The sequence below is a fragment of the Haliotis rufescens genome, unplaced genomic scaffold, assembly GCF_023055435.1.
Source record: "Haliotis rufescens isolate VD_foot unplaced genomic scaffold, xgHalRufe1.0.p SCAF_11, whole genome shotgun sequence".
Classification (NCBI taxonomy): Eukaryota; Metazoa; Mollusca; class Gastropoda; order Lepetellida; family Haliotidae; genus Haliotis; species Haliotis rufescens.
In genome coordinates this window covers 451,700-479,049 of record NW_025963791.1, presented here as the reverse complement: position 1 = coordinate 479,049, position 27,350 = coordinate 451,700, and the positions used below count along the sequence as shown (strand labels likewise).

Below are 27,350 nucleotides of genomic sequence, written 5' to 3'. Positions count from 1 at the left end.
TATAATTGTATCGACGCGTAGGACATAAAAAAGTAATAGAAACTGTCCGCCATTAAAACTTGCAGCTCTCCATACCGGCGTGTGTTGCTGCAGTGACGACGGTGGGCAAGCACTTCAATGGGTTTCTTCACATCGTTAGGTCGTCACAGTACAAAGCGTCATAAATAGCGCCATTACGGTTAAACAACTACACGTACTCTTACACCCTTAACACGGCTAATCAGTTAACCAATACAACAGGCACCTACTGGAAGAAACAAGATAAGTCAACATGAAAAATATTGCCTGTTTGACATTTACCAACGACAAAACAGAAACATAGACAATGACTGGCCATCAGTTCCTGACAATCATAAATCAAGCAAATATTCTCATGGCCGTGAAGGAATACAGGCGAGAACTGAGATCGGGAAGTGTGTGAAGCTACGTTAAGCGTGGGTCAAAAGCGAAGTACTTGACAACTTATTTGTTCGACTTGGTTGCTGTTCTACTTGAGCGGAAATGAAGGCTGGCGCCCTCTGGCGGGCTCAACATGCACCTGACACAGGCTGATGTACTTATAATGTAATTCTAGTATATTCTGGTATGGACAGACATTGTTTGTAGAAACAAGGACATTTTGTATGGCGATGACAGTCGATTGGCATGTTTATGTCAAGAAAACCAAACATCGTGTTATGCTCCTAAAAGCAACATCGTAATTGGGATGGAACAATTAACGCAAAACATGAGATAAGCTGAAAAATAGACATATCAGGAAAGAATGAATGAGTGAATATTGTTTGTATCTACAGTAAGCAGTATTCCGATTTTATCTTAGCATTCTGTAAATATTCAAGTGTGGTACAAGTAGCCCGTGGTTGACATCATCGGGGTCGGGGACGCACTATGAGCCCTGGCACCATTGCAGGTATCCCGTCATACTTAGTCAGCTCTTACGACAAGCACTGGGGACTTATTCTTGAATCACATCGAGGTTGTGACGACAGAATGACAAAGCAAAACATGGAACAATCATAATTTAAAACTTCAAGGAAAAACATTTGATACCAATTTAATTCATAATGTAAGAAATGTTAAATGTTACTGAAAGCATTGTGTCATAAGGTAAAGTTATAACTACTCAATATCATTGATTACTTGAATGTTTTATTTGAGTTGCGATGGTGGGCACATATAAATGCGGTAATTGGGCGAAACGCTGGTATTCAGTCATTGCGCCATAAACTCTTAGCCAGCCCATTATTGAATCACGTGCGTCCATTGACGTGCGTAATTCAATTAGCTCGCAGGATAAATAAGTTTCATGGAGTTTATTTCAACCGCGCCCTTCATTCAATATCTTACGAGCTCTAAATAGATATCCTTCTATGGGCTTCGTTCTTCACGATGACGCTGACAAGCAGTCCAATTTTTTTATCTGACTGTGTCCATGTCATTTAAAGTTAACTTTGTATATCGCTGACTACAAAACCATAAAAATAGCTGATGTTAGAAACATACAGTATATGCATAAAAAATGCCTTCTATCACTCATCGAAATGGTAACACACTTATGCATATGCATTACATAATTGTAAATTTTAATGAATGCAGTTTGACAGGTTGAACATGTTTCTCGCTTAATCTTAACTATAAGGAACTGAAACAAATATGATAAATACATGTTAACCCCAACCATTGACGAAGTATATTTATTTCCTCCAATTATCATTGAAGACCCGAAGGAGCACAAAATGTGTTACCTAACGTCAAAGTGAACATTACACATTGACTACACGCAGCTTACCAACAATGTCCATCAGAAGGCTGCAGTGGACCATTATCTGTAGTGACTGACGTTGTGAGCGCGGGATATAACTTGCGGTCACTTACACTGCTCGAGCGCTTATTGACAAGCTGTGATCGGAAATTAGCCACGGATATCCTGGGGTATCTAAATTGACAAGACAGAACTAGTGTCATCTACAGAATATTATACAGAATTCTTCACGCGCTGCATCCAGCCAAACAGCGTGGTAACAATACTCCTTTCCCGTAAAGACTTGTGTTCATGTCGACATTTTATGCCTTCATATCATACAAGCATCGTATACACTTAATTGTTTTCCTCTTCAATCTTTAGCTACAACTAAATAATGATGTAACATGGTTGGTTATAATGGCTATTTGGTTGTACCCAGCTAAGTCGTAATTCCCAGCAGTTATGTGTAAATTTCTGAAAAGCGAATATCAGATCATAGCTATTTGTTTAATGGTGTTTTGCAGCTCATTATATTGACATTGCTAGTCTGTCCATTCCTAATGTACTGTGAGGGTAGCGTGGCCATTCAAAGTACAAAAGTAGACATACCTTCAGAAATTAGTCACTGAAGTTAACTAATGATTCGTTAAATGTTAAAACAGGTTTGATGCCCTCCGATTTGTTACAAGCTGAGTGAATGAGTGAGAGTTTACGCAACTTTTAACAAAATAACTGCGTGGGACACCAGAAATGGACCCGGAAATTGGGCATGACGAGCGAACGCCTTAACCACCAGACGTCTCCCAAAGCCCTTGTGACAAGTACAACGTGGTCACGTACGTGAAACATCACATTTCCACAACTCAGACGGAAAGTAAAATAATACATGCAACACGTACCACTATCTCATTTAAACATCTAGGTGACAGCACGGAATACTGGATACATAAAGGATGACAGTCATGTACAGCACGAACACAAACTGACATGATGCCATACAGTTAGTAACAGAGAGAGGGCAAGCACCTGCTTTGTAACCCGCATGTTGAAGTACGTGCACCAAGATATAACGTTACTTTCCTTGAGCAAACCTTCTAATTAATAATTACATAACACATAACATATGATGTGACAAGGAGGTGTGAGGTTCAACTACATAAGGAACCGTTTCAAATATGGACACTGGATTCAGATGCATATTCGTGTAAACTGTGTACACTTCATTTAACATTCCTTTACAGCATCGGAAATAACCCAATCCAGTTGGCAATGACATAGAGCAAGTCATATTATTACACAAATACCTTTGCTGAAGTTCAACGAAATAGGACCGATGTGTCCCTTCTTGTGTAACAACGGTAAATGAAATTGAGAATAAAGAAAATAGAATAGCTCATCTTTAATGATTAATTCAGTTTTGAGAAAATTCATACGTTAAATCATATGTTACAGTCTAGAAGGCAAATAGACTAGCTGAGTATGCGAGCTGTATGGAACTTCATGCTTTCGTTGTGTGCAATTCAATACAACATCAAACGTCTTCATTGTCAGAGGAATCGATCTAATGTTGGAGACTGCATGGTGCAAACTGATGTACCAACACTGTGGCGTCAGGTTTATTTGAATCCTAAATAGAACAAGCATACTTGGCATTCAGTGTCTTACAACAGAGAATATAGTGTTATTTTCTTTCACCGGTTGAACAATAACAGCGTTTAGCCGCAGACATTGTAGCGATGATGAAACCCATTTGTTACTATACCAAGTTAAGTCTCACACACAAATTTGTAACAAAAATAAACAGACTGTCTATATGTTTGGCATACCCTCTGTGGTATTATGGAAGGTTGACGAAAAGGTCTATCACAGAATGAAACCCAGAGACTTAAACAAGGAGTTCAAAATGCAGACATTTACGAATAATTGTAGTTCAAAATAGAGTAAGCATTTTTTCGTTTAGTTTTATATCTCGTTGACGTAATGGCAAGTTGACATAAAATAGCTTTTCAGGTGTACTTCTTTAATATACACGTTTTTTTAGTTTCCATTTTTAGCTATCTAATGTTAGTTTGAAATTAAAATTATTGAAGTTTATTTTAATGAAAACTGTTACCTAAAGTCTAAGTACTTAAGTCGAAGTCAAATGACATGAAAGAGGTTTCTGGAGCGAAGTAGCCGAAAGGTCCTAGTTTAAGTCCCACTAATGATGTATATCACTTCTAAGCTGACACTCTGCAACCTATGAATATATGCAAATTGTACACGCTATAGAGTGTGTGACCCAACTGTACAGTCAGGGTGAAGATGATCAAATGTGGCCAGTTATTCAGTGATTCGTGATTACTCTATGGGAATATTTGCACATAGATGCTGAGTAAACTAGTTTTCATAGGAGGATTTTATCAAATCTTATTCCTCATCACATCTAAGTGTTATTGCTCCCATCATCAAACATAATCATGTACCGTAGTTACTGAAATGGAACAAAGTCGGCACACGAAGACATCCTCCTTGTCTCACGATCATCCCCTTTCCTTAGGCTTCAGAAATACCACTGGAGCTTCAACCGACACTGAACAATACAGCAGTCGTATTCGGAACCTCAAAAGTCGTCCACATTCTTACGCATACCAGGAGAAATTATGAACATGTATTTAAAAAGAGTATGGTAAATCGCGAGGACCATTGTCAGATTTGATCTTGTATATTAAAAGAATAAAATCTGATAATTTTACTCTATTGAAACGATGCAACACGTGATGGGCAATTAATATCGTTGTCCCAGAGTCCATGCCACAAGCATGTACAAGAGTAACTACGACATGCAGTGGCACCAAGTGGCAGAAAATCAAATTCTCGTGCCCAATCTCCGAGTAAGGCGAATATCTTTGGGCTAGACACTTGGTCTGGCACCTGATCACTTGTTACAACAATCAGATGTGGCATCAGCATAGGATATTGATCTTCAGGGGGACTGAGAGGGACGCAATGGGTGAGCGCCTTTCATTCATCAAATACTTTCAGTTTGGCTTTTGTAACTAATGTAAAACTTCAACCAGCTTTAAAGAGTTCAAACAAAGCTTTGGTTTGTGACAATGTGGACCACCATTTATACATATCAATATGAGTTCAGATCATATATAACGTATTAAATACATGGGAAGAACATAACAAAGAATTGATGTATTGACAGCAACCGTGTAACACGGAAAACCATAGAGGAAACATTAAACAGTACTTTGGACTGTGGGAATCGTTGGAGAGCAATCAAATATATTGAATGAACGTCCCTCTGTGTCCTTATTACTGGTCTTGATACCGCGCTTTATGACAGAGGTCGAGAGTGCCAACAATAAAAATAAACGATCTTGTAAATTTTCTTAGAACTGCCAAAGTCAAGCATAATCAAAGAATACCATCGATAGAAGCTTTGAAATTCATAGACGATGAACTTTATTTGATGTTAAATATAGAAAACTAATAACGTTCTGAATTATAACCTTACCCAGTGTACAGAACTTGACGTTTTATGAACTCTAGAAGATGGTTTAATGTCTCTTAGATCCATGATGAATTTTCTATTTTTTTAATCTGCGATTGAATTAATTGGATCCAAAGAAACATGTTTAGAAAAGCGTCTTCTGCCATTAATGATGTACAAAACAGCTATAATTCAATCATTGGAGAAATAGTAATGAAAGAAAACTGCAAATTGTTATGATACGCAATATATGTGAAACTTTATGATAACACACCACAACAGACCAAATTCTACCACAGATATAACCCAAAATGGGATTTCACTTGTTGTGACTGGCCAAACCCCAGGTGCAGATGTAAGCTGTTGCAATCAATGAAGGAATGGGGAAAGTTCACATTCAAAAGAAACATTTCACTTTTGGACAAAAAAACCCAGATGAACGCAAATGAACAAAATAGGAACAGAATTATATGTGCGTAAGATTAATGAAATCTAAATTGATTCTCAAGAGTTGCTATTGTAACAATAACCGTGAGAGCGTTCTCTCTTGTCAGGCCAAATAAGAACTAAGCTATGCTATGCTGTTGACATATTTCGTAGTCCTCATATTATTCAGATATAGCATGTAGGTGACCCTCATAAATGGACAACACTCACTGACTGGTGGGGCCTTTCAGTGCGTTGCTGCAGTGAACAAGGCCAGGCTATAAGTGCAAAGACCGAAAAAAGGATTTCTGACACCTCGTGTTACAGGCATAATTACGAAATAAACTTACTCTAGTCTGCTCAAAACTCGAAGGAGTTCGGTAAGTAACTTTAACAGGCAAAACGCAAAACCTTTACGATTGTTGGCACCAATGACGTAATAAGAAAAGGCCGTTCACTCATGCACTATTTGTGTCATTCGACGAACGTTATAATATACCAGATTTCCTCGGTTAACATACAAGAAGAACTACATTATGATTTAATTTAAGATAATGTTTCCATCTTCGTGTATAAAAGTCCTTCAATGTTAGATAGGCATGAAATGTTTTGGAGGGACTCATCTGTTGCAGATGACGACTTGATACTAGACACACATGTGATGTGTTACAGATACTGGTTTGATACTAGACACACATGTGATGTGTTACAGATACTGGTTTGATACTAGACACACATGTGATGTGTTACAGATACTGGTTTGATACTAGACACACATGTGATGTGTTACAGATACTGGTTTGATACTAGACACACATGTGATGTGTTACAGATACTGGTTTGTTACTAGACACACATGTGATGTGTTACAGATACTGGTTTGATACTAGACACACATGTGATGTGTTACAGATACTGGTTTGTTACTAGACACACATGTGATGTGTTACAGATACTGGTTTGATACTAGACACACATGTGATGTGTTACAGATACTGGTTTGATACTAGACACACATGTGATGTGTTACAGATACTGGTTTGATACTAGACACACATGTGATGTGTTACAGATACTGGTTTGATACTAGACACACATGTGATGTGTTACAGATACTGGTTTGATACTAGACACACATGTGATGTGTTACAGATACTGGTTTGATACTAGACACACATGTGATGTGTTACAGATACTGGTTTGTTACTAGACACACATGTGATGTGTTACAGATACTGGTTTGATACTAGACACACATGTGATGTGTTACAGATACTGGTTTGATACTAGACACACATGTGATGTGTTACAGATACTGGTTTGATACTAGACACACATGTGATGTGTTACAGATACTGGTTTGATACTAGACACACATGTGATGTGTTACAGATACTGGTTTGATACTAGACACACATGTGATGTGTTACAGATACTGGTTTGATACTAGACACACATGTGATGTGTTACAGATACTGGTTTGATACTAGACACACATGTAAAGTGTTAAAGAGACTGACTTGACACGAGACACACATGTAAAGTGTTAAAGAGACTGACTTGACACGAGACACACATGTAAAGTGTTAAAGAGACTGACTTGACACGAGACACACATGTAAAGTGTTAAAGAGACTGACTTGACACGAGACACACCTGTAAAGTGTTAAAGAGACTGACTTGACACGAGACACACCTGTAAAGTGTTAAAGAGACTGACTTGACACGAGACACACCTGTAAAGTGTTAAAGAGACTGACTTGACACGAGACACACATGTAAAGTGTTAAAGAGACTGACTTGACACGAGACACACATGTAAAGTGTTAAAGAGACTGACTTGACACGAGACACACATGTAAAGTGTTAAAGAGACTGACTTGACACGAGACACACAAGTAGTGCTTCGGTGATACCAGGTACGCATGTAAATGCTTGCATGATCTGTTATTATTTGCTGAGAGAACATGCATATGTATAAATATCTAAGGTAGATACAACATTTAGTGCGGCAATTGTTAGTATGGTTGTGATAGTACGGAGTGGCTTAGATAACGCAGATGCAAAGTATTGCCGTGACAATAAAGACGGCTACGAATAAGGATAACGTTGCTGTTTCAACAGAGAGGATTATCAATCAAGACACAAGCGTAATGTTTGGGTTGTTTGTATATTTTTTAACGCCGCACTCTGCAATATTCCAGCTACATGCCATCTGTCTGTAAATAATCGAGTCTGAACCATACAATCAAGTGATTAACATCATGAGCATCGATCTACACAATTAGGATCGATGACATGCATCAACCAAGTCAGTGAGCCTGACCACCCGATACCTATACGCGCATCTTACGACAAACATGGGTTGCTGATTCTAAACCGGATCTTCATGATCACGGGTGTGTCGTTTGGTACCGCATTACCAACCAGCCATAATGTCGAAAAACCAGTTCATATTGCTGTAACAATAGCCACTTGCCCAAATAATGACACCAAAATTATTGTTGATGTGACCTAGCGACTATACCAAATAATGACACCCACCTTATTGTTGATGTGACCTAGCGACCAGACCAAATAATGACACCCACCTTATTGTTGATGTGACCTAGCGACCAGACCAAATGATGACACCCACCTTATTGTTGATGACAGACCAAATAAAAATGAAATGAAGCACTGGGAGGATCATTACTAGGATTTGCGGTATGATGAAACATGATGTAGAACAGTGGCAATAACCAATCCTCTGATTTGTGAATTGGTCAGCGACTAACCTCCATCCTTATGTTAGGAACATAAATACGTCGAGCAATAAACGTAGCCTCCTCACAGTTACAGTCACTGAAGTGTCACAGTCACCTTATTGTTGATGTGACCTAGCGACCAGACCAAATAATGACACCCGCCTTATTGTAGATGTGACCTAGCGACCAGACCAAATAATGACACCCACCTCATTGTTCATGTGACCTAGCGACCTGACTAAATAATGACACCAACCTCATTGTTGATGTGACCTAGCGACCAGACCATAAAATGACACCCACCTCATTGTTGATGTGACCTAGCGACCATACAAAATAATGACACCCACCTTATTGTTGATGTGACCTAGCGACCAGACCAAATAATGACACCGACCTTATTGTTGATGTGACCTAGCGACCAGACCAAATAATGATACCCATATTATTGTAGATGTGACCTAGCGATCAGACCAAATGATGACACCCAACGTATTGTTGATGTGACCTAGCGACCAGACCAAATAATGACACCCACCTCATTGTTGATGTGACCTAGCGACCTGACTAAATAATGACACCAACCTCATTGTTGATGTGACCTAGCGACCAGACCAAATAATGACACCAACCTTATTGTTGATGTGACCTAGCGACCATACCAAATAATGACACCCGCCTTATTGTAGATGTGACCTAGCGATCAGACCAAATGATGACACCCACCTCATTGTTGATGTGACCTAGCGACCAGACCAAATAATGACACCCACCTCATTGTTGATGTGACCTAGCGACCTGACTAAATAATGACACCAACCTCATTGTTGATGTGACCTAGCGACCAGACCAAAAAATGACACCCACCTCATTGTTGATGTGACCTAGCGACCATACCAAATAATGACACCCACCTTATTGTTGATGTGACCTAGCGACCAGACCAAATAATGACACCCACCTTATTGTTGATGTGACCTAGCGACCAGACCAAATGATGACACCCACCTTATTGTTGATGTGACCTAGCGACCTGACTAAATAATGACACCAACCTCATTGTTGATGTGACCTAGCGACCAGACCAAATAATGACACCAACCTCATTGTTGATGTGACCTAGCGACCAGACCAAATAATGACACCCACCTTATTGTTGATGTGACCTAGCGACCAGACCTAATAATGTCACCCACCTTATTGTTGATGTGACCTAGCGACCAGACAAAATAATGACACCCACCTTATTGTTAATGTGACCTAGCGACCAGACCAAAAAATGACACCCAACTTATTGTTGATGTGACCTAGCGACCAGACCAAATAATGATACCCGCCTTATTTTTGATGTGACCTAGCGACCAGACCAAATAATGACACCCACCTTATTGTTGATGTGACCTAGCGACCAGACAAAATAATGACATCCACCTTATTGTTGATGTGACCTAGCAACCAGACCAAATAATGACACCCACCTCATTGTTGATGTGACCTAGCGACCAGACCAAATAATGACACCCACCTTATTGTTGATGTGACCTAGCGACCAGACCAAATGATGACACCCACCTTATTGTTGATGTGACCTAGCGACCAGACCAAATAATGACACCCACCTTATTGTTGATGTGACCTAGCGACCAGACCAAATAATGACACCCACCTTATTGTTGATGTGACCTAGTGACCAGACCAAATAAAAATGAAATGAAGCACTGGGAGGATCATTACTAGGATTTGCGGTATGATGAAACATGATGTAGAACAGTGGCAATAACCAATCCTCTGATTTGTGAATTGGTCAGCGACTAACCTCCATCCTTATGTTAGGAACATAAATACGTCGAGCAATAAACGTAGCCTCCTCACAGTTACAGTCACTGAAGTGTCACAGTGCGAGCTGGTGAAGTGACTTCCTAACAGTCGGACAGATGGCTGCAGCCTAAATGACTGTTCTTGTTATAACTAGCCCATACAGCAACATCTGGCATCAAGAGTGAACTAAAATTGGCTGTTTGAAGTTAGTGTACATGGCAATTAATCCTTCTGACGAACCGCTTTAGAACACCATGTCTTTGCTGTGATATGAGAGAAATGCTACGGTACCGGCTATACAAATACTTGAGGCACATTTAAGAAAATCTAGAACAACTCACCTTCAGAGACCCTTCCGTCCTAAGAAAAGATTGCCAAAATCCATTTTTACAAATTTTGTTGAAAGAGGCATATCACTTCCTGTATAATGCCTAAGACGCGTGCTCCGTCATGATGGAACCATCCTACACAAATGATCGTATTCAAAGAAGAACTGTAGATACATTCATCATCCTCCAGTGTGCTATACAATTTGCATTGTTATAGAGTCTACAGGAATAACTGAGGGACATTAAGGGGCTATCTCCCTGCGACATGTACCCTTTCTTTGAAGGAAGGATGACATATAGGCTACTAACCAGAGATGTGGAGTAGGATAGGATAATAAGAAATGTATTAAAGGAAAGACTTGATGAAAGTAGTTTAACAGTCATCTTTTTCAGCTAATTGAAGATGTTGATTTATCATCCAAAACTGTCTCCCACAGGGGATATCACTTGGGTGAGATCAAGCGATATCTACATTTTAGACCATTGTGACGTCATTGGTTTAAACTTACCATGACGTCACAATCAAATGACATCACTAATGGCTCTGCTACTGAAGCCGTTAGCAGTACATTTTACACTTAAGACATTGCTTATTACTGTCTAAAAACTGAAAACGTTGGACGAATGATGTTGGATGATAAATGAACTCTCACCCTCGTGTCTTTAGATATCAAATACATCAACACTCGGTGATAAAAGTGGAAAATGTCCTCGGCAAGCCTCGGAGTTTTTCCACTTTTATCAACACGTGTTGATATATTTGATATCAAAAGACATTCGGGTGAGATTCTGTATATGTACCCTGTGCTATATTTAGAAAGCGACAGAAGCACGTTATTGATTGTTTGTAACAAATAAATACAAACAAAATAAAAACGGTACTTACATAATTGTTACGACTTAAACCTTAGTATGTAAGTCTATTTAGAATATAATCATGGGGGGACGAAATGATGAATAATTTTCTTTTGATGTCAACATAAATAATTACTTTATTTTTCCAGAAGGAGACTCGCATAGCATGTTCATCCCATAAGGTGCTGTATGTATGATATTTTAAGTTACCACAGTAGACACCTGAAGTGACACGGCAAAGCTATGCTACTTTATTAAACACCATCGTTAGGATAATTAAACAAACTTAACTCCTAATTATAATGCATTAAAACGTTGTTGTGTTCCAGCTCGTTTGGGAACTTTTAGCAATTTACATTTTGAAACTAAAACAAGTAAATCTAAACATAAAGTTTTATTTGAGCAATATAAGCGCGCCTTTGTTAGTGACCCTCAATCATATTCATTCAATATATGGTAATCCAGGGATCGTCATTAGACCTTTTATGCCCATCTATTGAGCGTGGCCAGCTTTGAATAGCCCTATGGTTTGGTAATTGCTCCGTGGAAGAACTTGCTTATTGATTCCAGGAGTTATTTTCGATAATTAACATGTTTCCTGCTTTTCCTGGGACGCCAGGTTTCGATTCAGAGCTCCCATGTTCCAACGAGTAGCTGCGGTGTATAGGAAATCTATCCCCCTCTCTCCTTGTGTTCAAGAGTGGAGTTTTCTGAAAGAGCATGATCATTGATTTCCACTCTCGCAGACAGAAAAGACCAACATCGTTATCCACCGAATGAGGAGGAGCGAAAATATAACAAGGACGAAGAGGATGAGCAAATTATATCTGGGAGTTTTTGTCAGTATGTAAGAAACTGCTGTGGATAGGATCACAAAATCGTTGGACTCTTGGTCAATAGTTTGCTGGTTAAAGGACAAGTCGATCAGCAATGTTTGATGTCTGTTTGCCAAATGAGTTGGGTTTGCCCAAGATATGAATCGAAAACCAAATTACATTTGCAGTCATTTGTCTGGTCCACTTTGTCTGAAGGAAATGATATCCTTGGCAAGTGCTTTACAAGAGACCTTAGCTGTGGACAACAAGTTCTACCTCTGGACAGCAAAACGAAATATGTGATTTTTTAAAAGTCAACAAAGTTCCCCATTTTCAATTAGATTCAGAGGTCATAAACTTTCTTAATGAATACGATTTGCAGGCAATGTTGCACAAAACTGACTTCACGATATATGAGGATGAAACTAGTATTTCAAATTGTCTCAACGTATCATATCTTATACAATAATCCCTCCTAGACATTTCACACCGCGCACGGCATCTGTTTGTCAATACTTTTTTAACCGTAGTTATCAGTTTCAATAAAAAGTCTAAATTCTAAATGAATTATTAAAATTTAGTCTCAGGGTATTCTGTGGCTAAAAAGAGTGATATTTCATATTCATCGATTGACGTGAGTGTCTAAAGTTTCAGATAAGCTGCCACAATGTCTCATCTTCAAACAATCTGTCAGTAAAAAGACTCTCCTCTCATCCCAAAATATTAAATTACATTAACTTCGCCATGCACGATCATGGAGGTCTCGATTAAATTGTAAAATATGGATCAAATGGTCAATTGTCCTATTGAAGGGACGTGTAGCTTGCAAATTGCTCTGAGGAGGAATACATTTAAATGATCTGTAGTCAGGTTGTAGGACAAAACCTTAAACAAGAGCACCAAGTGTAAATCAAAGAGAGCGGGTCGTTGTAGAACCGTAACATTGATCAAACACCGGGGGCCAATATTCAGGATATGCATTGATTAGCATAATTCATTTTGGAATATGAATATTTTTCATTCGCGATTAAACGTTAATTTCGAACAAGAATCAAACACTTTGCCTGAAAAAAACGCTCCCACACTAAATATGCATTGATTATTAAGATGTGTAATATCGCTTTTTAATAGAATTGATAGATTGAATGTAGTTGAATGTGTGAGATGTGGATGTTTGGGGCGACGTTGGAGCCAACTAAAACGAGGATCGGATGGTCACGATGGTCACGTGACTTTGCTAATTGCTTTTCATCGTACACAGTACCTAGATTTTGCTTACGCTCTCGGTCGTTGGTATATCTGGATCAATCTCTATTATTAATAGGACGCCGTGGCTGCAATATTGTTAACTGTGGCGTTAATGTCAGTCAGCAAGACTCTATGTGACAAAATGTGTATGATTTGTAAAATATGGAAATCTTTATATAATTATGATGTACATTTGCGACGTAAAAGCGTAAAGAAATTACACAAGCATTACTGTCCTGTTAATTTTTTTTAAATGGTCCAGGTTACGATGAAAGCTGAACAAACTGGCCAATCTCTCAAGAGGGTTTCTCCCCTCTCATGAACATCTTGTATTGATCATAAACTCTTCTGAAACCCGAGCCATGTCCTGGCTTTGTCACAATTGGACATTCTGTCACAACAATGCTTAGGCTTTGGTCGAGTACGTTAACGTATATAGACAATACAACGCTGCGTGGTATTTGTAGAGAACAGACGAGAATGAGTATCATAGTCTAGCACTATGAATAGATACGAAGGTTCTTTGACATTGTGACACATATAAGACTATGAACAGATATGAAGGTCCAATGACATTATGCCACACGTGACACTATGAACAGATACAAAGGTCATATGACATTATAACACATGTGACAATATGAACACATATGAAGGTAGTATTACATTATGACACATATGATACTATCTACAGATATAAAAGTTGGTCGAATTTTACACCGTTTTTAGCAAGATTCCAGTAATTGTACCGGCGGAGGACACCAGAAATGGGCCTCACACATTGTATCCATGTGGAGAATCGAACCAGAGCCTTCAGCGTGACAAGCGAACGCTTTTACCACAAGGCTACCTCACCGCCCCTGAACAGATATGAAGGTCCTGTGACATTGTGACACATATGACACTATGGACAGATATGACACTAAGAACAGATACGAGATCCTATGACATTATGACACATATGAGACTATGAAATGATACGAAGGTCCAATGACATTGTGACACATGTGACACTATGGGCAGATATAACACTATGAACAGATATGAAGGCCCCATCAAATTATGACACACATGGCACTATGAATAGATACGAAGGTCATATGACATTATAACATATATGAGACGATGAACAGATATGAAGGTCGTTTGACATTAGGACACATATGACACTATGAACAGATATGAAGGCCTTATGACAGTATGACAAATATGCTGATTAGGTAAGAAGTTCATATGTCATAATGACACATATAACACTGTTAACATACAAGAGATTGAGATTGTGTCGTTACAAACATGTCTCATGCAACAAAATGTCGTCATTATATCCGTACAAACTGACCATGGGTTTTATGGGTTTTGAAGGTGACCGACTGGCCAATCTGATAGCTCCAGCGTTTAACGAGTAATGATAACATGGACTAATATTGATTACGTATAGGATATACTAGGGTAATTTCATATCAGTTTAGTCCAACTGATTCACTCACGGGGAACATTACTCATATCACATACACGTAAAGACTATGAGTAAAAACAGGTTGGCGGAAAACGGAAAATCACATTAAAATGAACATAGGTGGACGAAGGCAGCACAACCTATTTTCATTCTTGTCGTTTCTGTGACCCCAGGGACGAAGGCAATCATTAGTGAATTTAAGTGACAAGAAGATATTTGCCAATGCTAGTCACATATACATTTCAGACTTATGATGCCGCATCAGACACATCTAGCAGTTAATGCATTTACAAATATCAGTAATTTAGACTTGTCCCTATTTGGGAGATGAGTGGAGATCAGATGAATATATTGATATCGATCACTCTTATGTTGTGGTCATGTCACTTAAACGGTCTATTTTAGTGTGGTTCTACTATTCTACTTTGTTGGTTTATCTCGACAATGGCTGCATAACATGTATCTTTCTCAGAGAAGTGTATCCATTTCCAAAACGGTGAAAGTAGCCACAAAACAATATATGCACAGTAGCACCAGACACACATATTATATACAGACTTTATTAACACTAACATAAGGACCAACAAGTCACATAAACTGTCCACATGACGCTCTCTCAAAGTGTTGATTAGAGGAAATCAAGCATTTCACATTCAAGGATATCGGCACTGAATCCGGGTCAATTATTAAACAAGACACGGGGGCATCCACACTTTTCGTGACAAGCTAAAATGTATTGCGTGCTACAGTGGGGACCAATTTGTCTTTCGAGGCGAGCAAACAGGACTTGCAATGAAATACGCGGCTTGAAACCGATGTAAATAGCTTTTGATTTACAGAGGCTTGACGCAATTATCTGGAAACCCGTCAGAAAAAGACAACCGTGATTTCAATTTAGGTTATATAACACATTAGTAGTGACAGTTCTGTGGTGTCGCCCAGCGGACTAACGGTATATGAAGAAAGCATCGCTTTTACTTACACATTCACACACTGACACAGAAAGCGTCTTGATTTGGAAAGGGTGATTCACGTAAATAACCATGATGGTAACCTCTTTAAACATTTATCATCCAGAACCATGGCTGTAAAAGCTTGTGAATCTCCATTACTATTTTAAATGAAAAAATAACTATTTATGTGTGTTGCAACTCATTACTGAATATCCCATTCTTTGTTGGTAGTACCAAAAGCTATATTGCTTATCTTGGCAACTCCGTCGAGGGCTACAATGACCAGTGTCAGATCTGAAGCCACTTGTAACCTTACCACACTTATGCAATACTCCAGTTACCAGGTGCGGGGCAGTCTCCAGAGTGTTACTGATATATGGATTGCCTACCTAAGTCGTCTTCAGCCTACAGTAATAAACTAGTCGCAGCTAACGAAGCTTCATTAGGTGTCTGAGTTGGTGGCAATTAAGTCATAAATGAGTATAACACATGTATGATGGCTATTTGCTCGGCTACTTCTAACACCAATACCGATAACTGCCTCTCCCTTAGGCGTGGGTATTTGCAATAGGCTGCCAGCGATAATAACGGTAGTTAAAGACTTCATTGGCCCCATCGAAGGACTAGGCCTTGGTATCGATGCCGCAATGCGCCACGACGAATGTAATTGTTCCTAAACGACTAAATAGACTGGAAATTAATAACAATTCCTTCGAGGGAGAAATGCCCCTTAACGAACGCAATAGGCCCCCGGGGCATCATGGTTTCAAATAGTTGTACAATGAAATAGCTGATGTGCATCACAGGCAGCGGCAGAGGGGGTGGTTTTGGCCCACTAATCTGGATTTTAAATTACAAAGAGATCTTGAAGGAGAACGCTAGGAGGGGTCAGCAGGACATAACAAAGAATAACGTCACACACCTAACTATGTTCAATAGAATATTGTGTAGTCTTTCAGTTGTCAGACACAAAGATAATCAGAAATAAGAAAATAGGTGACTGGGCGGATACATGTAAGAATATGTCGTGCTCTCGCTGTCAAGTTTACGTAGAGGACGCAGCAAATTATGAACGTGCATTGCAGCAGAACAATCGACAATGGCACGTTTGGCATCACATACCCCTCGTTTTCTTTCTTTTGTAGACCACCTCCCGGAGAGCGGAAGGTCCGGGGTTCGAACACCGTCCGCGTCATACCAAAAGACGTTAAAAGATAGTACTTGTTGTTACCGTGTCTGGCGCTCGGCATTAAAGGGCTGAAGCAAGGACTGGTCGGCTCAGAGTCAGCATACTGGGTCAGAGTCGGGTAGTGATGGTAAAACTGCGGTATTGTACCTCAGTGGGCTAGCACTATTAATTCGGCAGTATTCCGGACTAGTACAAGCAGCTACACACATACACACACACACACACACACATACACACACACACACACACACACACACACACACACACACGTGCATGCACGTCTATATATAAGTGCAATTATCTTGGACGCGACGTGTAACCCTTTTTCACACCACCTTTCTTTGGTACTTTTATCGAAGGACACTTCTTCAGTCACATTTACTTCCGTTTGGCAGCATCAATTTCACACATACAGTACAGAATGAACGATTACAAATTAGTACAAGGTCACCATACCATTGAAATGGTCTAGACCAGGTTAAATGTAAGATGTATTCATAATGTTTCTACAAGTCTTAAAATACGTATATGACAATGATTTGTTGATAAAGATAATGTATTGGTAACATTGAAGACTGACTAGCGAAGTTTTGAAATACGTATATAACAATGATTTGTTGATAAAGATAATGCATTGGTAACATTGAAGACTGACTAGCGAAGTTTTGAAATACGTAAATGACAATGATTTGTTGATAAAGATAATGTATTGGTAACATTGAAGACTGACTAGCGAAGTTTTGAAATACGTAAATAACAATGATTTGTTGATAAAGATAATGTATTGGTAACATTGAAGACTGACTAGCGAAGTTTTGAAATACGTAAATAACAATGATTTGTTGATAAAGATAATGTATTGGTAACATTGAAGACTGACTAGCGAAGTTTTGAAATACGTAAATAACAATGATTTGTTGATAAAGATAATGTATTGGTAACATTGAAGAGTGACTGTTAATAAAGATAATGTATTGGTAACATTGAAGACAGCCTGGCTAAGTTTTGAAATACGTATATGACGATAATTCGTTGATAAAGATAATGTATTGGTAACATCGAAGACAGCCTGGCTAAGTTTTGAAATACGTATATGACGATGATTCGTTGATAAAGATAATGTATTGGTAACATTGAAGACAGACTTTTGATAAAGATAATGTATTGGTAACATTGAAGACTGACTAGCAAAATTTTGAATTACGTATATGACAATGATTTGTTGATAAAGATAATGTATCGGTAACATTGAAGACATACTAGCGAAGTTTTGAAATCGTTATCCTGTCCACATTAACGTCTTAGAATACTTAAAGCCCTAGCAATTTCTAACGCTGGTAAGGTAAACTGCCGTCCATCGTACATGCTAAAGAACAAACTATATGTGGAACAGTTGGGCTGCAGTTTGAACACAAATAAGCTGCCACATCACCGTAGCCCTACCTGTTCATGGCGAGCGACACGACCATGGGACGCTCTATAATAAACGACTTGCCGTGTCCGACGTTACCCTTTGAACCGTGCAATATAAAACATAACCGCTCAGAAATGTTCACCCTGATACTCTGACACAGGAACATTGTTACAAATGTAGGATTTGTGGCTATTTAAAAAAATGGAAATATTTGCATTAGTTGATAACAAGACTTGAGTTGAAAATTTGATATGCTGATTAAGCAACCAATGTAACCTCTCTAGCTGTGGTGTGAGTTAACGATCACAACATCCCGCGATGTGGCGTGTTTCAATTTCCCATGGGACAGTTGTCTTCAGACTCCATACCATCAATCAAACCCTCATTCTAATTCAGTTATTGTGGCGCTAACATCTGTTTGTACTGAAATTGATCTGATATATTTCCACTGATACACCGACGCAGGGCCTGCCAAGTAGCTAGTCTTCAGTAGGTGGAACAAACAAGATGTAGGTAGTACTACGACTATGAACTGTTGTTCTTTGTTAAAGTATGAATAAGTTCTTGAATCAGTACTGGGTAAGTAAGTTCACCTGTGGGTGAGTGGGTGAGTGGGTGAGTGAGTGAGTGAGTGAGTGAGTGAGTGAGGACACCAGGAATGTTATAAAATGAAATTATGATGAAAGATGATCTTGAAGGTCGGCTTCGCAAGCTGCCGCCTATACATTGCGGTAATGCTAAACAATGGACGTGATGCACATTAAATTCTACATTCAGTTTTTCAACACGACATTGTAACACTTGAACTTCCCGCAATAATGATTGCCCACTAACCAGGGTTGCCCTTTGTATTCCATCTGCAATCCCTGTCAAGCAGACAAACATATGAGGTTAGTACATCATCATGTATTACCTTTGCATACAATCCACGTTAAAAGATAATCAATACACTGTTATTTCTCCACATATACATGCATTCTATAAACTTGCAATTAGTTCACCACATCCGTAGACTTTATAGCAGTTCGATTATTCCCATCGTTTTCTTAATTTCCGTTCATTACGATAAAGATGACTTGATAAGTGAGTATAAAAGATTGATGTCTTCGTTAGCTGCACAAAACATTTCCCAATTACACTATAACGATTAACATCATAGGCCCAGAACTTAAGTGAATTATTCAAAGCCTTATCATTGAAACGCAGTGATTGTTAAGGCTAGATGTTGATTTTGGCTAAATTAAGCCGACTGTTTTGTAGCATGTGTGGTCTATTTCAAGTTACTGATTACAATTGACACGGTTGGTTAACACATAAACATTATTGTGGTGGGAGCCAGTGTCAAAAGTTGGTTTGTTAATTGCGTGTTGTGTGCGTCACTGGAAATTGCTGTTGGTCATATATTCCCACATTCATTCTTGATTAGTGTTCTTAAGAGTTAAACATCTACAACCGCATTTGGACAGATGTATAAGGATGTGGGTGTTGTTGCGGCGGCCGGCCCGAATTGCCTGACAGGATGGGCTTACAACCGTCAACCTCCTGAACAGGAGTCAGGTTTCCGCGACATTAGGGCATCACGCCCAGGTCGTGCTCGACGGGTAATCATGTCATCTGAGGAATGACATTTTGAAATTTCATGACAAGTTGTAAACTAATTTTTCATAATCTATCGGCTCATTTAAAACATGCCGTGTGAAAACTTACAGGCGATCAATAACATGTGTTTCGTTACGGTTTCATCTTTCCTTGTCTGAACTATATCTCCACTGGTATAACCGCTGCCTACTCAGACACAAGGGGAAAATAGTTACCCAGTTATTTTGGAAACAAGCTTCTGGTGAGTCGTGACATCAGATTAATAATAACTACAGCCTCATCTAGTCATCAGTACCTTTCAAGGTTGTAACTGAAACAATGCACTGTGAAAAGGAGGTTCTCTACTTTATAAATGCCTGTTGCGTTTTCATGCTCAGATACACGTCATGAGAATATTCACGTGCGATATCGTTATTCGCACCTTTGATACCAACCTGTACACGATCACGCATTGACGGCCATATATAGAAACAGAACTACATGTTCAGTTAGACGTAGACAATAAAGAGGGCACGGGTGGCCCATTCTTCTAAAGCGCCGCGAATCGCTGCGTAGAGTTGCGCATCTTGGGCACGCCAGAAACCTTGTGGGTCCGAATCCCGGTTCGCCCCGATTATGGTTCTAGGTTTGTAAGCACTGTACCCATGCTCGTGGGTTTCACTGAAATGGTAAACATCTGAGACCTGCATCACATCGGGCTTTCCTCCCACATTAAGCTGAAACACCTTGATATAACTGGAGTACTGTTCAAACCTAACTCATTCACTCACTCTCGTAGACAAAATAGAGCAGACGGCACAGCAACAGAACAGGGCGTGTAGAACGGGCACACACTTCAGAGCTGATTGCCCATCAACTGTTTCAGTATATGTCTACCTACATGTGACAATAACGACACAGACACGACACAGACATGTAATGTAATCTAGGTTTATGTTTGGGTGAAATACAAGATATAGCGAACACTCGTTCTGCATCACTTCAAACACCATGCGACTCTTAACATGTGTTCCCATTAAATCACATTGAACATATTATACAACCAGAGTCACAGAGGACAGAGGACGTTGGACACAGTGATTGTAACGATTACCTCTGCTCCCGATCGACTATGACAATGGACACCGGGCAGATACTTTTCCTAGTTAAGCTTCCTTCGCTGTGGTCAGACATTCGGCAGAACTTCTGTATTGCTGCGGCGTTGTTCTCGCGGTTATTGGAACAGCATCGCGCAAAAACAGTTCCTATATTACAGCCAGCACTGGATTAGAAAAAATCCCAAGGTTGTGGTGATCGTTTTTACATGACAGTATAACCTGGTTAATATCGTGGATATATAAGGCAAACTACGCCACATCGTATTTAAATATCACAGCGGTTCCATGCGATGACCATAACATAAATATTGTAGTATTTTATATTTGGATAACATTATTACAATATTTATGTTTCAACAGCATGCTAACCAGTAATAGGAAGTGGGCATTTTCAAAACATGTGGAATGTGACCAACTGTGTGGTTGAGACAGAGTGGAAGTGCCAGGGGTCTTATCGAACCTTGCTACCTGACTGTACGGCATGCCTTAGCTGATACAAACCGTTATTATATATGTGTTCCGTGTATCAGTTCACAGAACACTGGTTGAAATAGTCTAATTCCTTATCAGTTGTGAGATTACATGTACGTGAATCGATATCGAGAGTGTTACTGATATAGGTCAATGGATGACATTCGGCTATAAACAGACTAACGACCATTGAACTATGCGCATGATTTGCTTAATTCATAACCGAAATACAACATGGTCAACATAATTGAAATTATTACAATAATGACATGAAATAATCCCTCGCACTTAAGAGAACACGGCCGACTGTTTACACACAACAGTTTTCAATAGGATTTATATCACCTTCTTACGACATTTGCTACTGATACGTTAGCGGTGGCCTAGCAACAGTATAAAGTTATTTATTATGTGAATCAAACACATCAGTCCAAAATGGAAATTGATGATTACTGCAAATAAAATGATAAAAGCGGTTGCTTGTTAAGAGGAAGACAAGATATATTACCAAAAAACGATGTGCTTAAATTGTTATTAATACCATCATGCGTTCCGCGGTAATATCAAGTACAGAAACTCATATTACTGTTCTTTCCATAAATAACACAGTGACTGTATGTACGTTCCAGTGTGTCGGTAGGTGGCAGTACAGATTACACTTAGTCCAAAGCAACGATTTGTATAAAATATATTCACAGTTTAAGTCATGTGTTTTTGCAACGAAGCTGCGATCAACCCTGAACGACAATATGTGTTTCCTCGGACAAGCTTCTATGTTTTTGAAACCATATTATTTTAACGCAACGGTGATTTGGGTATGACTTACATTTTGATAAATTTGCGAAAACATCTTGTGTCACTAGTTATGGTGGAGTGCAATGGTCGAATTAATTGCCAAAGTTCTATGATTGAGTATAATAACTTGTACACATTTACACGCAAAGTAATATTTGTAAGTAATTTAACCATTCTGCACGTGACCGGAATCGGCATGGCCTCGTATTTCTTGGAACGAGCGATACAACATGAACTCCCCCGTTGTAGAAACTGTTCACGCCATTGGAACATTAGAAAACATACACTTTATGGATAACAACTTCTTGTTAATTGCATATAGCGACGTTTCGATGTAAAATCTTACACCGTTATCAAGCTGGAGTGATAAACCAGACGTTGGTATCCCTAAAGTTGTATGTTTTCTTATTTACTGATCAATTTCTAGAATGTCAACCAAACAGCCATTAAACAGTTTGACTGACGGTTGCTGACGGTTACAGCAATCATTCCATTTAAGACATAAAACCGACCCAGGCTAAGGCAGGTTATTGCTGCAATCGTTCCACGTCAGATATATACTAACCTTAGCAGAGGGGGTTACAGCATTCATTCCATTTAAGACATAAAACCGACCGTCGCTAAGGCAGGTTACTGCTGCAATCGTTCCACGTCAGATATATACTAACCTTCGCAGAGGGGGTTACAGCATTCATTCCATTTAAGACATAAAACCGACCCTCGCTAAGGCAGGTTACTGCTGCAATCGTTCCACGTCAGATATATACTAACCGTAGCAGAGGGTTACAGCATTCATTCCATGTGAGATATATACTAACCGACCCTCGCAAAGGCGGGTTAGAACATTCATTCCATGTGGGATATATACTAACCGACCCTCGCAAAGGCGGGTTAGAACATCCATTCCATGTGAGATATATACTAACCGACCCTCGCGAAGGCGGGTTAGAACATTCATTCTATGAATACGCTAAATACGTTCTTATATATAACAGCATACCCGTTTAGGCTAAACCGAAATGGTACAACGTCAGTACAGCTGGAGCCAAGGTGATCAATCTTGACAAGCGTAGTTAATGTGCATCTTAAGCAGGCGCACTTCCTGGTACACAACTCATCTATGAAAGAGAGTAATGAAGCCGACGTTAAATATTATTGGTATAAATCAGGCATCACACTCTGGGCAATCAATGTGCATGAATACGGTTCATAATGATTAGACGATTGATAAAAGTTGACAGCTAGTCTCGACATTACAGATTCTACGTCTGAGAGGGGTTAGACTGGGACGATAACGTTATCAAAATAACTAAATATTGTCCAAAAATAACATGTGATTATTCTACAGAGTACATTGGTTATATGATATGATTTGATGAGAACGTCACCATATAAGAATTAGATGCAACAAGCTCTGTGGTTGGGGTCATTTAATTGTTGAAGATTGGAATACGAAAACGAAACATTACTACTGCAGTCGTATTGGAAAGGCACAGTGGGATGTAAGGTAAAAGTAGGTAGACGTTATGCTCTGTTGACAGCGGCGCCTTATATGTAGGCACACTCAGTTACTCTAGTCATGAGTAATACTTTTTATGTAACCAAAGATATAGTCATATTACAGGTAGATGATAGCAGATAGTAGGTGATGCTTCAGTCATATTACAGGTAGATGATAGCAGATAGTAGGTGATGCTTCAGTCATATTACAGGCAGATGATAGCAGATAGTAGGTGATGCTTCAGTCATATTACAGGTAGATGATAGCAGATAGTAGGTGATGCTTCAGTCATATTACAGGCAGATGATAGCAGATAGTAGGTGATGCTTCAGTCTATGTATGAGTGCAGGGATTCAGGAAGACAGACATGACTTTCAGTCTCATCTTCTAATGACAGAAGTCACAGATGTTCACCAACCTAGACGTCTCGCATGATTAGTCTGTTTCTGGTGATACCGTTTCCATTGTTACTGTATAGAGAACAACCTATGACACGTCCGTTACCTGCATGTATCATCACGTTGATTTATTTTTTATAGGAGGGCTGGTCAAAAAGTACTTAGCCTGACTAACTTTCAACTATGGGCCATAACAAAAAGAACTAATCATTGTAGTACATGTTTGAGTTGTTCATCGCAAGTGTATTTGGACTAAGGAAGTCGCAGCTATATTATTGACAGCCAGTTGAACACGATAGGGTTCCAAATGGACACAGAACGAGTACTGAGCAGTCATCAAGTTTTGACTTTAGAGAAAGGTACTCCCAAAGAAATTCATCACCGCATGTCACAAGTGTATGGGGTATAAATGCCCCAGCTATTACACTGTTAAACGTTTGGCTTCTTTGTTTAAGGCTGGGAGAACAAGACTTGATGATGACCCTAGACTGGACGTCCCTCAACATCCATCAGTGAAGATTCAATCAAGGAGATTGTCAGATTGACATATTACCATTGCTGAACTTGAGAAAGACTAAGCCGTGGATCTATCATGAAACTTTTAATCATGAACATTTCAGATGAATAAGATATCTACTCGTTGGGTGCCAAAGTTTCTCAATTCTGATCTTAAGGAAAAAAGAACTGACATTGCCAGAGGAACTTAGAGCTAATTGAGGAGGATTTCGTCAAATTCAGATTAGTAACGGGTGATAAGACATTGGTCTACCACTATAAACCCGAAAGTCAAAACGTCAATACATGGAATGGCACCATTCAAGTCTTCCAGATCAGTAAAGAAAGTTATGGCCACTGTATTCTGGGAAGCAAAGGGTGTGGTGCTTGTTGATTACGTAGAAAGTCGGCGAGGAGTTCTACTTTTTCATGACAATGCCTCTTCTCACACCTCTCAACTTGCAAAGGCTGCTGTGCGACAATGTGGGTTCGAAGAGCTCCCTCACTCTTCATACTCGCCAGACCTGGCACTAAATTATTCCCACCTGTTTTCTAAAATGAAAGAGCATCTTCGTGGAAAGCGCTATGACGACAATGATGATCTCAAAGTTGTCGTGAATGGGTATTTCACGGTGGCTTCTGAAAACCTTTTCCTGACTGGAATTGAAAAGCTTCACTGTCGATATGAGAAGTGTATTGAAAAGCAGGGAGATTATGTTGAAAAATATAATTAAATACACTTTCACAAATGTTTATTATGTTTTTTGGTGGGCTTAGAACCTTTTGACCAGCTCTCGTACGACGACTTCCTGAGATTAACTGCAACGTAAGTAACTCCGACAGGCTCAACAGTCCTACGTTGTTAACATCGATTTGGCCTTCATCCCCTGCAGAGTTATGAAACCTGTACCAGGAAACCGTTGCATGGCAGATTACAGCGTTCACACAACATATTTTGAAGATACTATTTGGCCCTAATTGCTCCAGTGAAAAGTCGATAATATCTAACTGTTAATTTTTCATTGTTGAAATGATTTTGTGTGGTCATCGATCTGACGTCGCTTGTAGACATCCTGGTTTTGAAGCTCTTCAAGATATGATTGTATCGTTTTTTCCATAAATAGATAAACAGAGGCAACTTAATTAAGAATATATCTCAAGGCTATTGCTTGATCAAAAGACGACTTCATGTTTTTTTTCTGTTAATCATCAGAAAAATGAATTCATTCAGTTCCGTTCTGCTTGGAATACATTTGAAGTGTTTGAAAATAAATTTGCTACAAACCCGAAGGCATGCAAAAATACATTTAGATCTCTTTGATATGGACGTTTAAGTCGTATTCTGACATTCTTTGATCAGCTACCGACTATTCATATCGACGTGATACAATCATTATTTTTATAATAAAAGGGGACCTGTGTAGCTATAGTCATTATCCTTTACCAATATATCAAAGTTCGGGGATCATTTTTACATTTCAAATACACTTTCAAATCAGGATAATTTTAACTTTGTGTTTGGGTACAACGCTGCATTTTATGCATTCGTTCTTTCTCATAGGAGAAAATATAGTAGAGAAACGTTTTCTATAAAGTTGAAGGTCAAATTAATGAACTAATTCTAAGGATATATTGTTATTCCTGAGACACGACTTATACTTCCAATTGAAATTTCAGAGCGAAAACCATTTGATCCGGACTTAGCCACATTTAGCCACATAGGTAGTGGTCTTACTACTCTTATCAATGCGTACAACACACTTCTTATTATTGATACATACAGGGTGAACGTGTCAGTGAATTCGTCAGAAGTAAAATGTGTAATGACCAGTGTAACCAGTCCTACAACACTAATGAGTTCAACTGAAACATTTGTGCCTTGAGAACGTGTCTCGAATAAGGAAATGGATAGTAATATAATGCATGCATGCAAGTGTGGCTGCTGGTATTAGTCCTGCCTTGTACCGGTTTTATAGTGCTAGCCCACTGTGATACCATACTGCAGTTTAAGATTGATGCCCCACTCCGACTTTGGTATGATGCGGCCAGGGGATTGAATGACCGTCTTTCTTGTGTTCGGACAGAGCACTATCCACTAGACCACGGAGGCGGTCTCTTGAATTATATATTACAGACGATCGATAGATGCACTTTCATAAACATATTAACTAGATTTTTGGGGTAAATGTTTATTTCGACTACTATTGCAAGTTGCGGTACCTGTCAGTGAGGTAGTCCGTAGGGTTGTGCGCGATAATCCAACTCTTTAACTACAAGGTTATCCCATTCGTCCCAATAAAACTCTTATGTCATTTATGTATGGTATATTATTCCCTACAGAAATTGTCTGGAGGCTAAATTTTCAATTTAACGGGGTTCGGTTTATCGAGGTTTCACTGTATACTATTTGAATCCGTAAATTCAATGTCAATACTAAACCGCATGTCTCAAAACACCAAGTATCATATTTATATTTCATGACCCAAAGGGCTTCGAGTTAATGAACTTTCGATGCT

The 27,350-nt window shown here is 39.1% G+C and overlaps 2 protein-coding genes across 2 annotated transcripts in view; both read right to left on the bottom strand.

The window, feature by feature from the left end:
• The window catches only part of LOC125371582 (vesicular acetylcholine transporter-like), a 66,273-nt gene that overhangs the window by 12,706 nt on the left and 26,217 nt on the right, over positions 1-27,350 (bottom strand). The window lies entirely within an intron of this gene.
• Positions 1-27,350, bottom strand: part of LOC124113721 (choline O-acetyltransferase-like) — a 121,190-nt gene that overhangs the window by 92,840 nt on the left and 1,000 nt on the right. The window lies entirely within an intron of this gene.